This window comes from Sciurus carolinensis, unplaced genomic scaffold (assembly GCF_902686445.1).
Source record: "Sciurus carolinensis unplaced genomic scaffold, mSciCar1.2, whole genome shotgun sequence".
In the NCBI taxonomy this organism is placed as follows: domain Eukaryota; kingdom Metazoa; phylum Chordata; class Mammalia; order Rodentia; family Sciuridae; genus Sciurus; species Sciurus carolinensis.
In genome coordinates this window covers 59,975-80,745 of record NW_025920136.1, presented here as the reverse complement: position 1 = coordinate 80,745, position 20,771 = coordinate 59,975, and the positions used below count along the sequence as shown (strand labels likewise).

The following is a 20,771-nucleotide window of genomic DNA, read 5'->3' as shown; positions in this document are numbered from 1 at the left end:
TCAATCAATCAGTTCTAAGTCAATAAGAAGTTCACAGCAATCTCTACCACTACAAATCAAGTTTATTAGTAATCTAAAGCCCTCATCCCAAATACTACAAACTATTCTGAATTCTCTAATACCACAGTTTTTAAATAAAGTTTGTAAGAAGAAAGAACACTGGACCAAGCAGATGCTCCCATGACAGACATCTACTGAGTGGCTTTTAGCTGTGTATGTGTTGTCATTTCCACATTATATGAGACACAGAAAATCTGTGTTCTCTGTACATCCCCTCACAGAATTGTGAATTCCATCTAGTGCTATCTTAACTCCACTCAACATCAACTCACTAACACATAGAACAACCCAATGGAAATGAAATAACAGGAATAAACCAAAGGGAATTGAATACATTCATCTTTATGCAATGCCCCTGAGAAGTCAAAATTGTAGAAGATACATCTCTCTGGAACATCCCATCTATCCCACTGTATAAGTAGTTTTTACATGTCCATGAAAATAATAACAGCTTTAGAAAGTACATTCACATTTTCTATTTGAAACAGCAAATGCATAATATGTTCTCATTTGTTTTTTTAAATGTTTACAAGTATTATGGTTGAACAAATATTATAGCCACATCACAGCATGGGAGAGAAAAGGTGAGTTTGTATGCAAATGTACAAACTGAAAATCAAGTATAAACATAGAACAGTGAGAATAATGAATTCATGAAATTACTCAACCTCTCTCTGATTTCCTAAATTTCCTCCCCATGCAGGAACATTCCTTCAAGGTACAAAGAGATTCGGCAAATACACTAGGAGTTCTAGGAAGAACATGAAAATACATTCCCATAATACAAAATAAGGGGGGTAAGGGGCACAATCTGGAAAAATTACTTAGGAAAACTACTATAAACTAACTTTAAATTCCACAGTTTAAATATTAATGTCACTTACCCTGGCATGTTTCATGTGTAGTCTTCTCAAAAACCTCTTCTTGATCAAATCCTTTTTTATTTTTTTTTTATTTTTTTTTATTTATTTATTTATTTTTTTTACGTTTACATAGGGTAATGATGTTTATTATATTTTTCCCCTCCCCCCCACCCCTCCCACCCCTCCCACCCCTCTTTTCCCTCTACACAGTCCTTCTTTCCTTCATTCTTACTGCTCTCCTTAGCCTAACTCTAAACCTAACCCTAAACCTAATGCTAGCCCCTCCCACCCCCCATTATATGTCCTCATCCGCTTATCAGCGAGATCATTTGTCCTTTAGTTTTTTGAGATTGGCTTATCTCACTTAGCATGATATTCTCCAATTTCGACCATTTGCCTACAAATGCCATAATTTTATCATTCTTCATTGCGGAGTAATATTCCATTGTATAAATATGCCACAGTTTCTTTATCCATTCATCAACTGAAGGGCATCTAGGTTGGTTCCACAATCTGGCTATGGTGAATTGAGCAGCAATGAACATTGATGTGGCTGTATCTCTGTAGTATGCTGATTTTAAGTCCTTTGGGTATAGGCCAAGGAGTGGGATAGCTGGGTCAAATGGTGTTTCCATTCCAAGCTTTCTGAGGAATCTCCACACTGCTTTCCAGAGTGGTTGCACTAATTTGCAACCCCACCAGCAATGTATGAGTGTTCCTTTTTCACCACATCCTCGCCAACACCTATTGTTGCTTGTATTCTTGATAATCGCCATTCTAATTGGGGTGAGATGAAATCTTAGGGTGGTTTTGATTTGCATTTCCCTTATTACTAGGGATGTTGAACATTTTTTCATATATCTGGTGATTACTTGTACATCTTCTTCTGTGAAGTGTCTGTTCATTTCCTTAGCCCATTTGTTGATTGGATTATTTGTATTCTTCGTGTAGAGTTTTTTGAGTTCTTTATAGATTCTGGAAATTAGCGCTCTATCTGAGGTATGGTTGGCAAAGATATTCTCCCACTCTGTAGGCTCTCTCTTCACATTTCTGATAGTTTCCTTTGCTGAGAGAAAGCTTTTTAGTTTGAATCTATCCCAGTTGTTTATTCTTGCTTTTATTTCTTGTGCTATGGGAGTCCTGTTAAGGAAATCTGATCCTGAGCCAACAAGTTGAAGATTTGGACCTACTTTTTCTTCTATAAGATGCAGGGTCTCTGGTCTGATTCCGAGGTCCTTGATCCATTTTGAGTTGAGTTTTGTGTAGGGTCAGAGATAGGGGTTTAGTTTCATTCTATTGCATATAGTTTTCCAGTTTTCCCAGCACCATTTGTTGAAGAGGCTATCTTTTCTCCATTGCATATTGTTGGAACCTTTGTCTAGTATGAGAAAATTGTATTTATTTGGGTTTGTGTCCATGTCCTCTATTCTGTACCATTGATCTACCTGTCTATTTTGGTACCAATACCATGCCGTTTTTGTTACTATTGCTTTGTAGTAGAGTTGAAGATCTGGTATTGCAATACCCCCTGCTTCGCTCTTGCTACTGAGGATTGCTTTAGCTATTCTAGGTTTTTTATTCTTCCAGATGAATTTCATAATTGCTTGCTCTATTTCTGCGAGGTACATCATTGGGATTTTAATTGGAATTGCATTGAATCTGTATAGAACTTTAGGCAGTATAGCCATTTTGACGATATTAATTCTGCCTATCCAGGAACATGGGAGATCTTTCCATCTTCTAAGGTTTTCTTGAATTTCTTTCTTTAGTGTTCTGTAGTTCTCATTGTAGAGGTCTTTCACCTCTTTTGTGAGATTGATTCCCAAGTATTTTATTTTTTTCGATGCTATTGTGAATGGAGTAGTTTTCCTAATTTCTCTTTCTGAAGATTCATCACTTATGTATAAAAATGCATTGGATTTATGAGCATTGATCTTGTAACCTGCTACTTTACTGAATTCACTTATGAGTTCTAAAAGTTTTCTGGTGGAATTTCCAGGTTCCTCTAAATATATAATCATGTCATCAGCGAACAGGGATAGTTTGAGTTCTTCTTTTCCTATTCGTATCCCTTTAATTTCTTTGGTTTGTCTGATTGCTCTGGCTAGAGTCTCAAGGACGATGTTGAATAGAAGCGGTGAAAGAGGGCATCCCTGCCTTGTTCCAGTTTTTAGGGGGAACGCTTTCAGTTTTTCACCATTTAGAATGATATTAGCCATGGGCTTAGCGTAGATGGCCTTTATAATGTTTAGGAATGTTCCCATTACCCCAATTTTTTCTAGTGTTTTGAGCATGAAGGGATGCTGTATTTTATCAAATGCTTTTTCTGCATCTATTGAAATAATCATGTGATTCTTAACTTTAAGTCTGTTGATATGGTGAATGACATTTATTGATTTCCGAATGTTGAACCAACCTTGCATCCCTGGGATAAAACCCACTTGATCGTGGTGCACTATCTTTTTAATATATATTTGTATGCGATTTGCTAAAATTTTGTTGAGAATTTTTGCATCGATGTTCATTAAGGATATTGGTCTGAAATTTTCTTTCCTTGATGTGTCTCTGTCTGGTTTAGGTATCAGGGTGATATTGGCTTCATAGAACGAGTTTGGTAGGGTTCCCTCCTCTTCTATTTCATGGAATAGTTTGAGGAGTATTGGAATGAGCTCTTCTTTAAAGGTTTTATAGAACTCGGCTGAGAACCCATCTGGTCCTGGACTTTTCTTTGTTGGTAGGCTTTTGATGACCTCTTCTATTTCATTGCTTGAAATTGGTTTATTTAAGTTGTGTATGTCCTCCTCGTTCAGTTTAGGTAGTTCATATGTCTCTAGAAATTTGTTGATGTCTTCAAGGTTTTCTGTTTTGTTGGAGTATAGATTTTCGAAATAGCTTCTAATTATGTTTTGTATTTCACTCGTGTCTGTTGTGATGTTTCCTTGTTCATTCCGAATTTTAGTAATTTGAGTTTTCTCCCTCTTTCTCTTTGTTAGTGTGGCTAAGGGTTTATCAATTTTATTTATTTTTTCAAAGAACCAACTATTTATTTTATTAATTTTTCCGATTGTTTCTTTTGTTTCGATTTCGTTGATTTCGGCTCTGATTTTAACTATTTCCTGTCTTCTACTACTTTTGGTATTGGTCTGCTCTTCTTTTTCTAGTGCTTTGAGCTGTAGTGTTAACTCGTTTATTTGTTGATTTCTACTTCTTTTTTTGAATGCACCCCATGAAATAAATCTTCCTCTAAGTACTGCTTTCATAGTGTCCCAGAGATTTTGATATGATGTGTCTTTGTTCTCGTTTACTTCTAAGAATTTTTTTATTTCCCTCCTGATGTCTTCTGTTATCCATTCATCATATAATAGTGTATTATTTAGTCTCCAGGTATTGGAGAAGTTTCTGTTTTTTATTCTGTCATTTATTTCTAATTTCAATCCATTATGATCTGATAGAGTACAAGGTAGTATCTCTATCTTCTTATATTTACTAACAGTAGCTTTGTGGCATAAAATATGGTCTATTTTAGAGAAGGATCCATGTGCTGCTGAGAAGAAAGTGTATTCATTCTTTGTTGGATGGTATATTCTATATATGTCCGTTAAGTCTAAATTGCTGATTGTGTTGTTGAGATCTATAGTTTCTTTATTCAATTTTTGTTTGGACGATCTATCCAGTGGTGAGAGAGGTGTGTTAAAATCGCCTAGTATTATTGTGTTGTGGTCTATTTGATTTCTGGAATTGAGAAGGATTTGTTTGACGTACGTGGATGAGCCAATGTTCGGGGCATAGATATTTATGATTGTTATGTCTTGCTGATTTATGCTTCCCTTAAGCAGCATGTAATGTCCTTCTTTATCCCTTCTGACTAGTTTTGGTTTGAAGTCCACATTATCTGAGAAGAGGATGGATACTCCAGCTTTTTTGCTGTGTCCGTGTGCATGGTATGTTTTTCCCCATCCTTTCACCTTTAGTCTATGGGTGTCTCTTTCTATGAGATGTGTCTCTTGCAGGCAGCATATTGTTGGATTTTTCTTTTTAATCCAATCTGCCAGTCTGTGTCTTTTGATTGATGAATTCAGGCCATTAACATTCAGGGTTATTATCGTGATATGATTTGTATTCCCAGTCAATTGACTCATATTTGTTTTTGACATGATTTGGTTTCTCCTTTATTTGGCTATTCCTTTAGGCTAGCGCCTCCTGTTGCTGATTTGCATCGTTGTTTTTCATCTCTTCCTCATGGAATATTTTGCTGAGAATGTTCTGTAATGCTGGCTTTCTTTTTGTAAATTCCTTTAGCTTTTGTTTATCATGGAAGGATCTTATTTCATCGTCAAATTTGAAGGTAAGTTTTGCTGGGTATAAGATTCTTGGTTGGCATCCATTTTCTTTCAGGGCTTGGTATATGTTGTTCCAGGCCCTTCTAGCTTTTAGGGTCTGGATTGAAAAATCTGCTGATATTCTTATTGGTTTCCCTCTGAATGTAATTTGATTCTTTTCTCTCGCGGCCTTTAAAATTCTGTCTTTATTTTGTATGTTAGGTATTTTCATAATAATGTGCCTTGGTGTGGGTCTGTTGTAATTTTGTATGTTTGGAGTTCTATAAGCCTCTTGTACTTGGTTTTCCATTTCGTTCTTCAGATTTGGGAAATTTTCTGTTATTATTTCATTGAATAGATTGTTCATTCCTTTGGTTTGTTTCTCTAAGCCTTCCTCAATCCCAATAATTCTCAAATTTGGCCTTTTCATGATATCCCATAGTTCTTGGAGATTCTGTTCATGATTTCTTACCATCTTCTCTGTTTGTTCCACTTTGTTTTCAAGGTTAAATATTTTGTCTTCAATGTCTGAGGTTCTGTCTTCCAGGTGTTCTATCCTATTGGTTATGCTTTCTATGGAGTTTTTAACTTGGTTTATTGTTTCCTTCATTTCAAGGATTTCAGTTTGGTTTTTTTTCAGTATCTCTAACTCTTTATTGAAATGATCTCTTGCTTCCCGTATTTGGTCTTTTAACTGTTGATTGGTGCGATCATTTAATGCCTGCATTTGCTCTTTCATCTCCTCCTTCAATGCCTGCATTTGCTCTTTCATCTCCTCATTAGCTTCCCTGATCGTTTTAATTACGTACATTCTGAACTCCCTTTCTGACATTTCTTCTGCTGTGCTGTCATTGGGTTTTATTGATGTAGTATCTAGGTTTGTTTGGGACATTTTCTTCCCTTGTTTTCTCATAATGGTCAGTTGTCAGTGGGACCCTGAGATATTGCAGTTTTCCACTATTGGCTTATAGTGTCCCAGTAGATTTCCTGTGTATCACCTCCCAGCCTTCAGTAGCCTGATGTCTTGGAGGAATCTGATAAAGCAGCTCATTCGAAGAATACTGCCCCTAGCCCCCTACTGGTTCCACGTTTTGGAACTGGCTCTGTGTGGAAATGCTCTCACTGTGGGCCTGCACCGTGCAGCTGGCCGTGTGGGAAGAGCCCACTGCCGGAGTGTGGAAGACTACCTTGGGAAGACTCAAGCTGCCCTGCCCGGCTCTGCTAAGCCACCTCTATCTGGGCCTGCCACCCGGGCTGAGCTTTACCCAGTGGGCAGACTCACCCGTGGCTCCACTTCAGTCCGAGTCTCTCAATGCCTCCCCTTCTTAACTCCTGGGTTCTGGAGCGACTGGGGGTGCAGTCTCCCTCTAGGCCGCCATCTTGGATCGCCCCGTGAAGAGAGCCCGCAGCCGGAGTGGGCAGAGCTGCCTGAAGAGGTCTCCGGCTGCCCTGTCCTTATCCCTGAGGCTGATTGCAGATCGAGGCTCTCCGCTGGTTCTTTGCAGGAGTACACTGCACTGCAGGGGCTCCGGGACTCGGAGCGTGCTCTGTTCAGACAGGCTCTCACTAGTGGGCCAGTTCCGTTCCGAGAACCTGGAGAAGCTGGCTGTGTGGGCGGGGCCCACCGCCGGAGTGCGCAGGACTGCCTGTGGATGACTCTAGCTGCCCTGCCCGGCTCCGATAAGCCACCTCTATCTGGGCCTGCCACCCGGGCTGAGCTTTACCCAGTGGGCAGACTCACCCGTGGCTCCACTTCAGTCCGAGTCTCTCAATGCCTCCCCTTCTTAACTCCTGGGTTCTGGAGCGACCGGGTGTGCAGTCTCCCTCTAGGCCGCCATCTTGGATCGCCCAAATCCTTTTTTAGACTCCTGTTCTTTGTATGAGCAATAGAAAACAAACCTAAAAACACGTGATTTGAAAGATAACTTCCATTTTCTATTAAATAAAAGGACTTGGAATAGACCAACAGTTTCTCATTTAATTGATATTTGGGAGACTGTCTAAGCCATGGACAAGAGAAACCACACTAAGGATCAAAGTTCAATCCTAAATGGGCTACACAAGTATCATTTGACTCAAAATCTTAACCATTTGGAAGCACAAGTAAAACTAGGAGGGGCTCACACTCACTGACACCAAACTCTTACCCAATACAAGATTCCCTTTTTTTTTTTTTTTTTTTTTGCAGTGCTAGGGATTGAACCCAGGGCCCTGTGCTTGTAAGGCAAGCACTTTACCAACTGAGCTAACTCCCCAGTCCCGAGATTCCCTTTCATAATAACCCTGAGAGCTGGTTACCCAGGGTCTGCTTGGATATTTTCAGTGACAAGTTTTTATAGTAAGCCATAATGTTCACCCTCTAAAACTACAAAGGAGGGAAGTGGGAGGAAAAAAAAATTTCCCCTCTAAAGTCCCCAAATTTTAAAATCTTTTTTTAGTTATAGGTGCACACCTTTATTTTTATGTATTTATTTTTATGTGGTGCTGAGAATCAAACCAGTACTTCACATGCACTCCGTGAGTGCTCTACTATTAAGCCACAACCCCAGCCCCAAATGTTCCTATTTTTAAAATAACCTTCATAGGCAGTAGATTTGAGACAATTTTGTCAATAAAACCACCTAAGTGAAGTATAATAGAATCTAGAAGAAAAGAAAAAACACTAGAATTTTCTTTTACTCCTCATCCAAATTTATTTGATCTTAATATTCCGCTATGCTCCCATTTTATTTCATTTTTGAAAGCTGAGATATTTGTTTTTTAAAATGTGCTGGGTGCAGTGGCGCACACCTCTAATCCCAACAACATCAGAGGCAGGAGGTTTACAAGTTTTGGGAGGTGGGGGTAATGGGGATTGAAATCAAGGGTGCTTTACCACTGAGACATGTCCCCAGTCTTTTTTATTTTTTATTCTGAGACAGGTTCTTAGTAAGTTGCTTAGGGTTTTGTTAAGTTGCTAAGGCTGTCCTTGGCCTTGAACCTGGTGATCATCCTGTTTCAGTCTCCTGCATTGCTGGGATTACAAGCATGAAAACACTAGAATTTTAAAAGTATGTATTGATGGGTTCTAAGATTATGGGCTTATTTCTTTTTAAATTTATCTTTGGTTCCATTGAATGAAGCCAGGGGTAATTAATCACTGAGCCATACCACCCATTCTTTTTAATTTTTTAATTTTGAGTCAGAGTCTCACTAAGTTGCTGAGACTGGCTTGGAGCTTGCATTCTTCCTGACCTCAACCTCCCAAGTTGCTGGGATTACAGGCATGTGCCACCATATTTGGCTTATTTTTTCTTCATATGTTTCTATATTGTCTAAATGCAAATGTGTATTTGTTTACAAAAGAAAAGACCAAAGTCAAAATATTAGCATCTGAAAATTCAGAGGGACATAGGCAGCAGTATCCTCAGTTGTCTGGACCATCAAACAGGCCTTTTGATTTCGGGAGCAGGACATAGTCAAATCTATTTAACTACTTTTTTTTTTTTTTTTTTTTTTGCAGTGCTAGGGATTTAACCCAGGGCCTTGTGCATGCAAGGCAAGCACTCTACCTACTGAGCTATCTCCCCAACCCTCTTTATTTTTAAAATAATAATAATATTTCCACTATATATCTGTTTTGAAAAATTGTATAAGAAACTGACCTGAAAAAGCCTTGGTCTATAGCTGAACAATTCATGATAAAGGAGTCTTCTTGATTATATCCAGTGTATGATGCTATGGCCACAATTGAGTTGATACCTGCCATAAATTTAAGAGCATATATTAAATTATCAGCCAGGGGGAAAAGAAAAAGAACCCTTTCTTTTAAATCCATTTTATTTAATCATATTTGCCATAAATGCTTGGATGTTTTTAATCATGGAAACTGTCAGTCTACTTTACCTGGAAAGGAGGCTGTGAGATAACTACTCTGCTGGCTAAATGTATCATACAAGTAAATCCTAAGCCTGTCATTCCCAATGTATCCATTTTTACAATAAATAATTATATAGAAGTTGCCTCATATTTATAGCACTTCCCTATGCTAAGTTTTATGATCCTGTCACAGCAACCATCCCTAAGCTAAGTTTTATGATCCTGTCACACAACTGTATGCTTCAAACAAGGTACTATCAAGGAAAAGCTAAATAAATAATTTATATATGATTCCAAAGTTAATAAGCAATAGGCTTAAGCCCCAGGTCCTTGCCTCCTGATTTTCAGTCTTAAGTTTGAAACTGATACTACCCTGTTCCTAACCCTAAGCCACCAAAAAAATGGCACTGCATTTCCCACCACAAAGTAATTTTTGGTTGCTGCTGCCAAAAAACTACTTTAAATAAGGTCATAGATAAAGTAATAAGTATTAAAGGAAGAAGACCCATTCCCCAAAGACCAGGCACCGGGAAAGAGGTGACTGGAAGGAAAGAAAAGACAAGACAAGACAAACCAAAAACACTATACCACTATAAAATGGTGAACTGCAGGGGTTCAGTGGTAATGCGCTTGCCTCACACATGTGAGTCATTGGTTTGATCCTCAGCATCACATCAAAATAAATAAATAAAATAAACATATTGTGTCCATCTACAACTAAAAAGTGTTTTTATTAAATAGTTTTAAAAAATGGTAAACTGCAATGTTAGAAATGGTCACTGAATGTGAGTGGGTTTTCATTAAAGGTAACTGAAAAAATTAATATGTGAATCATCAGATGTCCTAAGAATTAAAATTCACTCAAATCTAAACCCATAGTTAACATAGCAACTGAATATAAACACTTCAAATGTGGAGGGCAAATTATAACTATACAATACCAACAACCAAAATCTAGATGACTGAATATTTTGGTTGGCTGAATAAATAGCTATTATTTTCCTCCTTAAAGTTAAATTTAATTTTTAAAAACATTCACTCTTCTTTTTTTGTTCCAAGTACTGGGGATTGAACCTAGGGACACTGCCACTAAGTTATATCCCCTAGTCCTTTTTATTTTTAGACAGAATCTCATTAAATTGCCCACATTGGCCTTAAATATGAATCCTCTGACTCAGCCTCCTGAGTCACTGGATTAGCGGAGTACATACCACACCCAGCTCATTTACTCCTTTATGTGTACAATGAGGAAGCAACAGTTCTAACAAGTAGAGAGGTGCAGATAAGTGGTGACAGCAACTATAGACACATAGCGTAATCACTTACCCCACAGGATAAATGGGCTCATAATATGGATTCAATAATCATGCACAAAGTTTCAGTTCTAGGTCATTCTCTGAGCCTTGCCTGCCTTTGGTGAGGCATTGTTCCTCTCTCTAAGCTGTAAATATGCCTGAGTCAAATCCCAGGGTTCAACTGCTTCAGAAGGCCTGGACCAACTCAATACTCTTCTCTGATTTGATAGGTATAAAGGAGACCAGCTACTTGCTAAGGATGTTACAGTTTTTCCCAAAACCCAATGATTTTAAGCACATGTCAAAATTTTTAGGAATATGTAAAGATTAAAATAAGCAATACCTTAAATATATTTAACACTTCAAGTTTATCCAGCTCAGAGAATGATGCCTATACAAAAAATTTTCACTGGTTTATGCCTTGTCTAACAAATCTTATAGACCCACGCTCTCTTAGCTAATAAAAGATTCTTACACCAGGAGCTAGATATGTTGCTCAGTGACACAGCATGTGCCAAGTGTACACAGGCCCTTGGTTGGATCCCTAGCCCCACAACAATTCTTACTTCAGACACAATGATGTACATCTGACACCAAAATTTCCTCAGGGTGTTCATAAGTTGTTCAGGATCTTTATGTATTCCAACCCAGCAGCCATTAAAAAAATCTTAGTCACACTAAAATGAAAAGCCAAAGCATTTTTCACTTACCATTTATATACTAAGCTATAACTAAAGAGTAAAAAATGTTTTAAAAGAAAACTCCATTTATACACACTCAGCAATAGCTGCAGGAGAAATTTCTTCTAAACTTTCTGTACTCCATTCTTCTAAAAATTCTAGAATTGAAGAAGGTGGAGATCCAACTGAAATATAAGCCATTAGGGCTAAATTCTTCACAAGTCCTACAGCATGGCCCAAGGAACAAATCAAGTAATTACCCACATAGATTTTACATAGTTATAAAAAGTTTTTTCCATACACATTTTTCCTTCAATTTGATTTCAAGATTTACTTTCCAAGAACAAAATGATTAATAATATCTTAGGTCTAAACCATAATGAATAATTACAAAACTACTTCTTAATTATGCTCTACATAATCACCAGCAGACACTTTGAACTGAATATAAATTGTAATGTATTACCTCTGGGGTCTCAGCAGGACAAACCATTCCCCACAAAGTATTATGTAACTGTCTTGTTTCTGCTATTTTGCCATCTCTACCAATAGGAGAATTTAAATGATGCAGGTGAGAAAGAATAGATGCAAAATCAAGCAGTTCAATACCTAGGAGGAAAATAACTTCATTAAAGTTTGGGCATCTCTGAGATTCACAGTATCACACTGAAGAAAAATCAAATTTTTACACATGATAAAATGGGTATATAACTGTCCCCATACCTACCTTTTCTAACCTTTCCTTGGGTAATCTTGTTTAGAACCATACCTAAACTAAACCTTATTATAGCAGGGATGGCAAATATGTGATGTACAGTTCTAACACAACATATAAACATTTTATGATCTGTCTCCAAACACAAGGACATTAGTTCCACAAAGGCAAAGATTTTCTTTTTTTAAATGTTTTATTCTCAATTGTCCCAAGTATCCAGAAACACTGTGGCATGCTTTTGCTACTAATTTAACATTTATTAGAAGTGTTAAATTAAATACTACCAACTTACTCCCCCTTTGACTACAGCAGATATCATTAATCCATCTTAGGACAGTTTTTAGGCTGAGGCCTCTGCATTTTAACACAGATGCAAACATTAATTATCAATACATATAGGACATTTTAAGCAAGACCAATAAGATAATATTTAGAGAGGAAAACAACAAGCAATTCAAGCCCAAGCTCTAAATAAATTGCCTACTTTTAGCCAGCCCTAAAATAACCCCAAGCCTCATCCCTCTTCCTAACCTCTGACTCACCTCCAGGAAGAACTCTTCTCTTTACTATATACTCTAAGGAGCTTTCCATCATTCAACTGGTCAATCACAAAGTCTTATAAAAGCTACTTCCTAAAAATTTCTCAAATTTGACCCCATTTCTCTAACTCTACAAAACTGCTCTCATCAAGGACCTATTAGGGTTAATGTCATCACTACCTTACCTTGATCTCCCAACCTAGAAACCTTTTGTCTCTAACAAGTTATTCTTTCCACACATAAATATACATGTTGTTGATTCTATCTCCTTCTACACATCAATAAACATACCCTGTCAATGCAATCTTCAAATTTTCTAAAATATCTAGCCCTTGGATCCCAGTGTTACAACAGTACCTTGAATTGGCTGTTTACTGGACACCTATATGTCCCTGACTTTTTGCCTCCCATCTATCCTCCTCAGTTTCCAGAAATACTGGAAATTACTACCTGGCTTCAGTAGAGCATGACATTAAAGCCCTTCTCATTGAAGACCCAAACACTTTTCCCCTACCAGTCTTCTGACATTCTTGCACTCTACTGACATTGCCACATACTTTCCCCACTTTGCCTTGGACCATGCTATTGCCATAGAGTGGAACACACTTGTCCTTTGTCTTGTCTGATGAGCTGTTATCACCTCTACAAAAGCCATCTGACTCACTTCCAGGAAGAACTCACTATACACTCTATGGAGCTTTCTACCATTCAACTAGTCAATCACGAAGTCTTATAAAAGTGACTTCCTAAAAATTTCTCAAATTTGACCCCATTCTCCAGCTCTACAAAACTGCTCTTATAGAGGTCCTAATAACTTCTCATTCAGGCTGTTACAATAATCTTCCTGACACCAAACTTGTCCTCCTTAATTCTTTAATCCATAATGTCAATTACTATGTGAATAAAAAACAAAAATAACAATGTCACTAACCATCTATGAACTGTTTACAATCCCCCTTTCCAACTCTACCTAACCATATTAATTTGAAAATCCTAAATTGTTCTAGCTCCTATAACATACCCACACTCTTTCTTGCCTCCATCCCTCTATTCAAGATGCTAAGAAGTTTTCTGCTGTTTTTCTGTGAGCTGCTGGTTCTACCCTCCTCTCCACCTTGTGCTGTTTCCCAGCTATGCTTTAAGAATAGGTTCAGATTTTACCTCCTAAAGACTTCTTTTCACCCTCTGAGACTGTGATAAAGTCTTTCTCCAGCATTCCCAAAGAGCAGGTGTGTGGGTTTCTTATTTTGATATTGTAACATGTTGTAATTACCTGCTCACATCCATCTACAAGTGTAGGTAGTAAACTACAGAAGACCAGGGATCATGTTTTATTCATCTTTCCATCTCTACAATGTAGGAGTGTACCTGACACAACACAAGGTCCAATATAATAATTCACTGAACTGACATTGCAGTGTATCATCATTTATCATACCAAAGCTCAGGGTACAGGAGCTTTATATAAATGAATGTTACTCTGCTAGATGCTGATGAAGTTCTTGAGGGTTGGTACAGAGACTTATTCAGGTTGTGAACCCAGCATCAAAAACATCAACTATACTCCCCAAATCCTTAATGAATAAAAAGGAACTAGAAATTTAACTTTGCTATCTGTAGTATCCTAGAATTTTATAGAGCATCTAGAGTTTAGGAATTTGAATTTGCTATCTAAATGCCAAATCAATCAGGTAATGCCAATATATCCCAAAAGGGAATATTTAATCCAAAAGCCCATAAAGCTAGATAAGTACATTCTAGATTTAAAATCTAATAGGAAAAGAAAATATAGATAGCATGGTGGTGCAGGCCAGTAATTGTGGCAACTTGGGAGGCTGAGACAGGACACTGGGTGTAGTGGCACAGGCCTATAATCCCAGGAACTCGGGAGGCTGAAGTGGGGGACCCTAAGTTCAAGACCTGCCTCCATAACTTAGCAAGGCCCTATCTCAAAATAAAAAAACAAAAGGTCTTGGAATATAGCTCAGCATCCTGGATTCAATCTCCAGTTAGCAAAAAGAAAAAAAGTAAAGCAAATATAAAAATATATTATAAAAAATGCTTAATGAGCCTTTTAAAAGCTTTTCCTTAATATTCCAGTTGAGATAAGTGACTGCATTCACTACATTAAAAACTCTGAAGTAGCACACATTTTCCAACAAATGAAGGGGATACCTATTTATTCTTTGTATCAGCTTCTAATATGGAATTTTTAATATTTTTCTTTTTTGGAGTTTTTAAAATACATAAAGCTTTGCTAACACATACTGTCTCACCTCCCTTGTAGCTACTCTTATTAACTCTCTTCAGTTTCTAAATTATAAGTCAAAAATTTAAGTTCCTCTTTGCTATGCTAATAGCTAAAGAAAAATATCAATTTCATAATGTAAAACCCCTAGTGATTTCATATTTGAGAACAAAATAAAAAGCAAAACAACTTACAATAAGTAAATTAAAGAAACTACTAGTCCTATAACCTTTTTTCCTATGAATCCTATAGTCATAGTTGACACCCCTACCTGAGGTCCTCCAGCTCTGGCTTGATGAGCTTTCTTTTAGTCACCCAAGTTTCCAGTAGCTAAAGAGTATTTTAAGCCATCTGATATTATTCTCATTTTAGGCAAGCACTCTATCAACTGAGTTATATCCCCAGCCCTTATTATTCTCATTTTAATTGCCAACTCCAAGTTAAAGTTCTTTTCTCAGTCAATAAACTTCTGTGCATATATTCATACTTCTTTCAGCAATTCTTAAAAATACTGCCTAATAATATGGTATTGCTTTAAATGTGCTAATATCTACAAAATTCATTATTTACAAGGACCATATTGCCACAAGGGGGTGAAAATGGTTGTGGCAGGGCACAAAACCAAAACAAAACCAAACAAAAACACCCACACACATACATAGTATATATACATATGTGGCAGACAAAGCAATTAGAAAAATGTGTCAAAAGAGTCTCAGCGGGACAATAACAAAAAAGACTGAAAAATACTAATCTACAACAAACTAACAAGACCTGTGCAAAATACTAATGTTAATAATCTTTTTGTAATGCCTACGCATTTTGCTGTTAAAAATAACTTTTCTGAAAGTTCACTATAGAAATTAAGGGAAATATAGAAATATCAAGAATAAAATTTAAGGCCAAATTACATTGTTATATTGTGTGTATACAGGAATATGTAACAAAAAATATCATTATGGAAAACTATAATGCACCAAAAAAAAAAAAAAAAAAAAGGAAGGGAGGGCTGGGGTCGTGGCTCAGTGGTGAAGTGCTTGCCTAGACTGTGTGAACCATTGAGTTGCATGCTTGGCATCACATAAGAAAATAAGTTATTGTGTCCATCCACAACTAAAATTATTTTTTTTAAATGTGGGGAAAAGGGTGTCAGTTCTGCTGTTTAGTTCTGGTTCTGTGGTCTCAGCCCTTCCTTGAGGAGTTTCATGTTTCTTCTCTTCTCCCACCTCCCTGTTCTTCAGATGTTTCATTGGCATCCTCCCCCAGTATCCCAGTGAATTTGAACTGGCTAGTTTTGAGCAGCAGCAGTGACCAAACTCTGAACCCAGTGGGGGAAGTGGAACTGCAGATCAGAGATGCAGCATTTTCTCTAACCAAACTTCTTGAAGCCAAATCTGCAGTAGCAGCTCAAGTGGAAGAGCTTATCCTCCAATGTACAGAAAATGCACTGATATTTTTGTTGCAGACCAGTATTTGTTTATTCTTAAATACTTTCTGCCCTCTAAACTTCTGTAGAATCCTTTATGGAAGTTATTTCCATCAGTAGATAATTAATGTTAATAGTGCTACCAGTAGCATAAAGCACAGATCAAGATGCAAAAATGGTAGACTTTGAAGTTGAGCTTCATTTTATGGTCCAAAGGAGTTAACTAAGGTTGCTTATGCTAGACCCAACTCCATAAGGGTAAATTCTCCAAAACCTATGATTGAGTCTTGCTTTTATATACTTAGCACCTGAAACAGTGACTCACAACACTTGCTAAATCCTTGTTGAATAAAAGACTTAACAAACATAATTAAAAGCTTTTTTTCTTCCTGTTTTTAGCATGAAGACTGTAATTGTTTCTCTAAAATTGTATGAATCTGAACTTTATTGACTTGAAGGAAAACATTCTCTTTTTAAATGGGGATTTGAACTTTGTTGATAGTTTAAAAAATATAATTTTTTTGACCCTTTGGAGATGCTTCTTAAAAAATCATGTCAGAAAATGATAGCAAGTCTAGAAAGAATACATGTTTTTGCCCTATCTATTTCTATGGTTAATTGCTCTCACTGTTAATATTTCTTGTATTTTACACTTTTGTAGGTGTGAGTGCTTGCTTTAAATACCTTATCAAATTTGTGACTCAGTACTAAGTTGCAAGTTATTTACATAATAATTCTAAAGAAATTGCTTTGTTTCCAGAGTATCAAATTTAAATGACATGTTATTTGATCTCAGTGACAGTGTTCTATTTTATGTGTCCTGTATCTTATATTGCTTTTTGGTGGTTTGTGTCATGTGTCAACAATTAAGCCAACTCTGATGCTCTACTATATTATAATTTTTTAAACATATTTGATGTGGCATCTTAATTCTTTGTAGATATGGAGATGTGTCCAAAAGTATATTCTTAAGCCCCACAGTGGGAGCAATGCAAGATGACATATGGATGGGCAAAGAATAGTTTTGTTCAGCATATTAGGTCATAGATCTTCATTAATATTTTTAGTTCAGAATCACACATATTGTGTGATTTTTATACCAAAGAGATGTTCATATCAGTATTATAAAAATTTTTTCTTATATATTTCTGAAAGTTTCAGTTTTTAAAATGTATAAAAATAAACTTACTAAAAGCAAAATAATAATAATCATCATAATAAATAAATAAATGTGGGGGAAAAATAAAAAGCCAGGTGTGGTGGTGCATGCCTATAATCCCATAAACTTGGGAGGCTAAGACAGGAAGATCACAAGTTTGAAGCCAGCCTTAGCCAATTTAGCAAGACTCTTGGAAACTTAGTGAGACTCTGTTTCAAAGAATTAAAAGGGTTGGGGATATAGCTCAGTGGTAAATGTCCCCTGGCTTCATTTCACAGTACCAAAAAAAAAAAAAAAAAGAATGAAATTTAAAATCCCAAAAACTTAAAAAAATGATCACTGCTAATATTTTTATACACTTTCCTCTAGCTCATGTGTGTATTCTTTAAGAGAAGATACAAAACAAGACTAATAAAAATTTTAGTATCAGCTTAGAACATCAAGGCATGGCTGGTAATATAGAATACAGCTCAGTGTTACAGTGCACGCCTTACATACACGAGGCCCCAGGCTCAATCCTCAGCACTGCAAAGAAAATAAAAAGAATAAAGAAAAATCAAGGCAATGTATTATTTTCTCACACATTTCTCAAGGCTACCAGAGGAATAGAGAAAATATAAACTGCTGGGTACAGGGGCACATGCCTATAATCCCAGCTTCTCAGAGGTTGAAGGAAGAGGATCACAAGTTCAAGGCCAGCCTCATCAACCAGCAAGATAAACATGAAAAGAACTTGAAATGTAGCTCAGTGGTAAAATGCCCCAGGGTCCAATCCCAGCATAAAAAAATATAAATATACAAACATAAACAAGAAATACACTGTGCTCATAAATATCATTACCAGATATGAACACAAACTAAATCTGAGCAAGTATCAAAGAGGACATAGCAAGTTTCAGAGGTACATAATATGATACCAAGATGGTTTAGCAACTCCAAGTGTAATGAAACAATCTACACTCAATCTTCTTATTTCAATAACTTTCTTCTGTAACATCTTATTCTCTAAATAAGAACACAAGTAATGGCACAGCAAGATCTAGGCTTTTGTTTCCATAGTGATCTCTGTCTTCTAGTTCTCTGGTACCCAAAGTGGCAAGAAGTAACCTATGGACCATATATCTTAAAAAAAAAGAAAGAAAGAAAGAAAAAGAAAAAAAAAGTGAAAAAAACACTTGGTTTTGTTTTCTCCCCCCATAATATTTATCAAAAAACATCATTCTTTACATTCAGCTTTAAGAAAAATTTTCTATCTCAACTATATCTTAGTAGAGAACTTAAAACAATAAAATGTAAAATACCCCAAGAAATATATTTTTTGGTCACAAAAAATCACTAACACCAACATGAGGAAGCATTTCTTTCTGTAAGACTTCTTTTTGCACATTTAACTCTTTCTTCTTTAGTAATTCCAGGCTTTGCCCCTCTTGAACCAATAAAATTTAATGCAACATTCTGTTCTTGAATGACAAAACTTTTATCAAGAGAAGGTTTAACCTGTCAAATAATTTATATAGAAATTTTCAAATTCATATTTTCACCTCAAAATGAGTCAGCTCTCATTTAACTTAATAACATGCCAAATATTCCTATGAACCTAATCAAATATGTGTTTTTAGAAAATCAAGGAATTATAAAAACCTTAGAACTAGAAGAACCACCTCAAAGGGCTGGGAATGTAGCTTAGTGGTAAAACACTCCAAGGTTAAATCCCTGGTACCAAAATAAATAAAGAAAAAAATGCAATGAATGATCCTGAATTGGAGGCTGAAGCAGGAAGATTCCAAGTTCCAGGTCAGGCTAGGCAAATTTGCAAGACTGTCTCAAAATATACAAAAAAAAAAAAAAATGGGATATGGGGATGTGGCTCAAGGCCCTGAGTCTGATCCCCAGCACTGCACACACTCACTCACCTACTCACTCACACACACACACACACACACACACACACACACACAAATGAGACTGTGACTCAGTAGTATAATGCCCTTAAACTCAATCCCCTATCAATGGAGGGGAAGAAATGGTATTATGGAGACAACTAGCAAATACATGAGTAAGATCTGCATACTCACGGTATTACATCTACATTAAATTTCTTGATTTTAGAAATTATACTATAATTATGTAAGTGAGTATCTTGGATTTTAGGAAACAGACACTGAAGTATTAGGAGTAAAGAGGCATAATACCTGTTAACTTACTCTCAGATGGTCCAGAAAAAAGTCATGTGTATGTATAGATAGAATAATAAAGCAAACATAGCCAAGTTAACAACTAAATCTAAATACAGAGTTCTTGGTACTTCTACTGTTCTATAAGTTTAAAATTCATACAAAACAAAAGGTTTTTCTTTTCCTTAAAATAAAAAGGAAAAAAGGTATCAACTACTCATTTTTCCTTTTTACTAAATTACACTAGACTAGTGTACCTTTATAATTTTCCTTACTGCTTTTTTCATGGGGCTGCCATTGAACTTTTGACTATCTCTACTTTTCAAGTCTATTTTATATGAAACTGTCAGCAGAGAGGCCTAGACAGGGAAGACTTTCACTACATATAAAATTTGTGACAATCAAATTGCTCTTCATCACAGATTTCTGCTGTTTTAGGGTTTGTTTGCTTTGGTACCAGGGATTGAACCCAGGAGCACTTAACAACTGAGCCACACTCTCAGTCTTTTTTTTTTTATATATATACTTTATTTAAAGACAGGATCTTGCTGAGTTGTTTAGGGCCTCACTGAGTTGCTGAGGCTGGCTTTGAACTAGCAATTCTCCTGCCTCAGTCTCTGGAGATGCTGAGATTACAGGTATGCACTGCCATAACCAGTTTTTCTATGTTTTAAGTTAGCAACAATTAATACCTCTAATTTTCTTATCAGACACTATGAATACATTTTGTTTTCACATTACCATTTCCATCATCTCTGCATCTTCAAAATCATAAATAATATGTTCTAGGATGTCTCTATCAGACACAAAACCTAAAACTCTGAACACAATAATTATGGGAATTTCTTGTTTGATATATGGTAGAGATGCCACAATGTACTGACCAATAGTACTTTTTTTTGCACCCTAGAAAAATAAAATACCATTAGAACACAAATATACAAGAGCTCAGAGAAATATAAAAGCATCAAGAAAACCATTTAAATTCTAACTACTCAGATGGCTGAGGCAGGAGGTTTATAAATTGGAGGTCAGCCTTGGCAAAGTCCAAACAGGTCTCCCCAACTTAGCAAAACCCTGTCTCAAAATAAAAAATAAAAAGGGATAGGGGTATAACTCAGTGGTAAAGTAACTCTAAGTTCAATCCCCAATACCACCAAACAAAAAAATGTTTTAAAAAAAAAACCCAAAAAAATGGGAGACAGCAAGAAAACCATTTAAGTTCATGTATTTCAAAAAATCATGTCTCCCCATACTCTGAGGAACCTCCTACAACTGCTTTTCAAAGCCGCTTAAATATGTTAACTAATTTTACAGACAACCTGGTCATTTAAACCATATAGAACTTCCATTCTCATCCATCTGCTTGTCAAGATCCTCTAAGAATTAACCAAATACCACACTTGCAAATCACTTTTGACTGTCAAATAATACA

The 20,771-nt window shown here is 36.4% G+C and overlaps 1 pseudogene; it reads right to left on the bottom strand.

The window, feature by feature from the left end:
- Positions 1-20,771, bottom strand: part of LOC124974171 (DNA-directed RNA polymerase II subunit RPB2-like) — a 43,194-nt pseudogene that overhangs the window by 8,222 nt on the left and 14,201 nt on the right.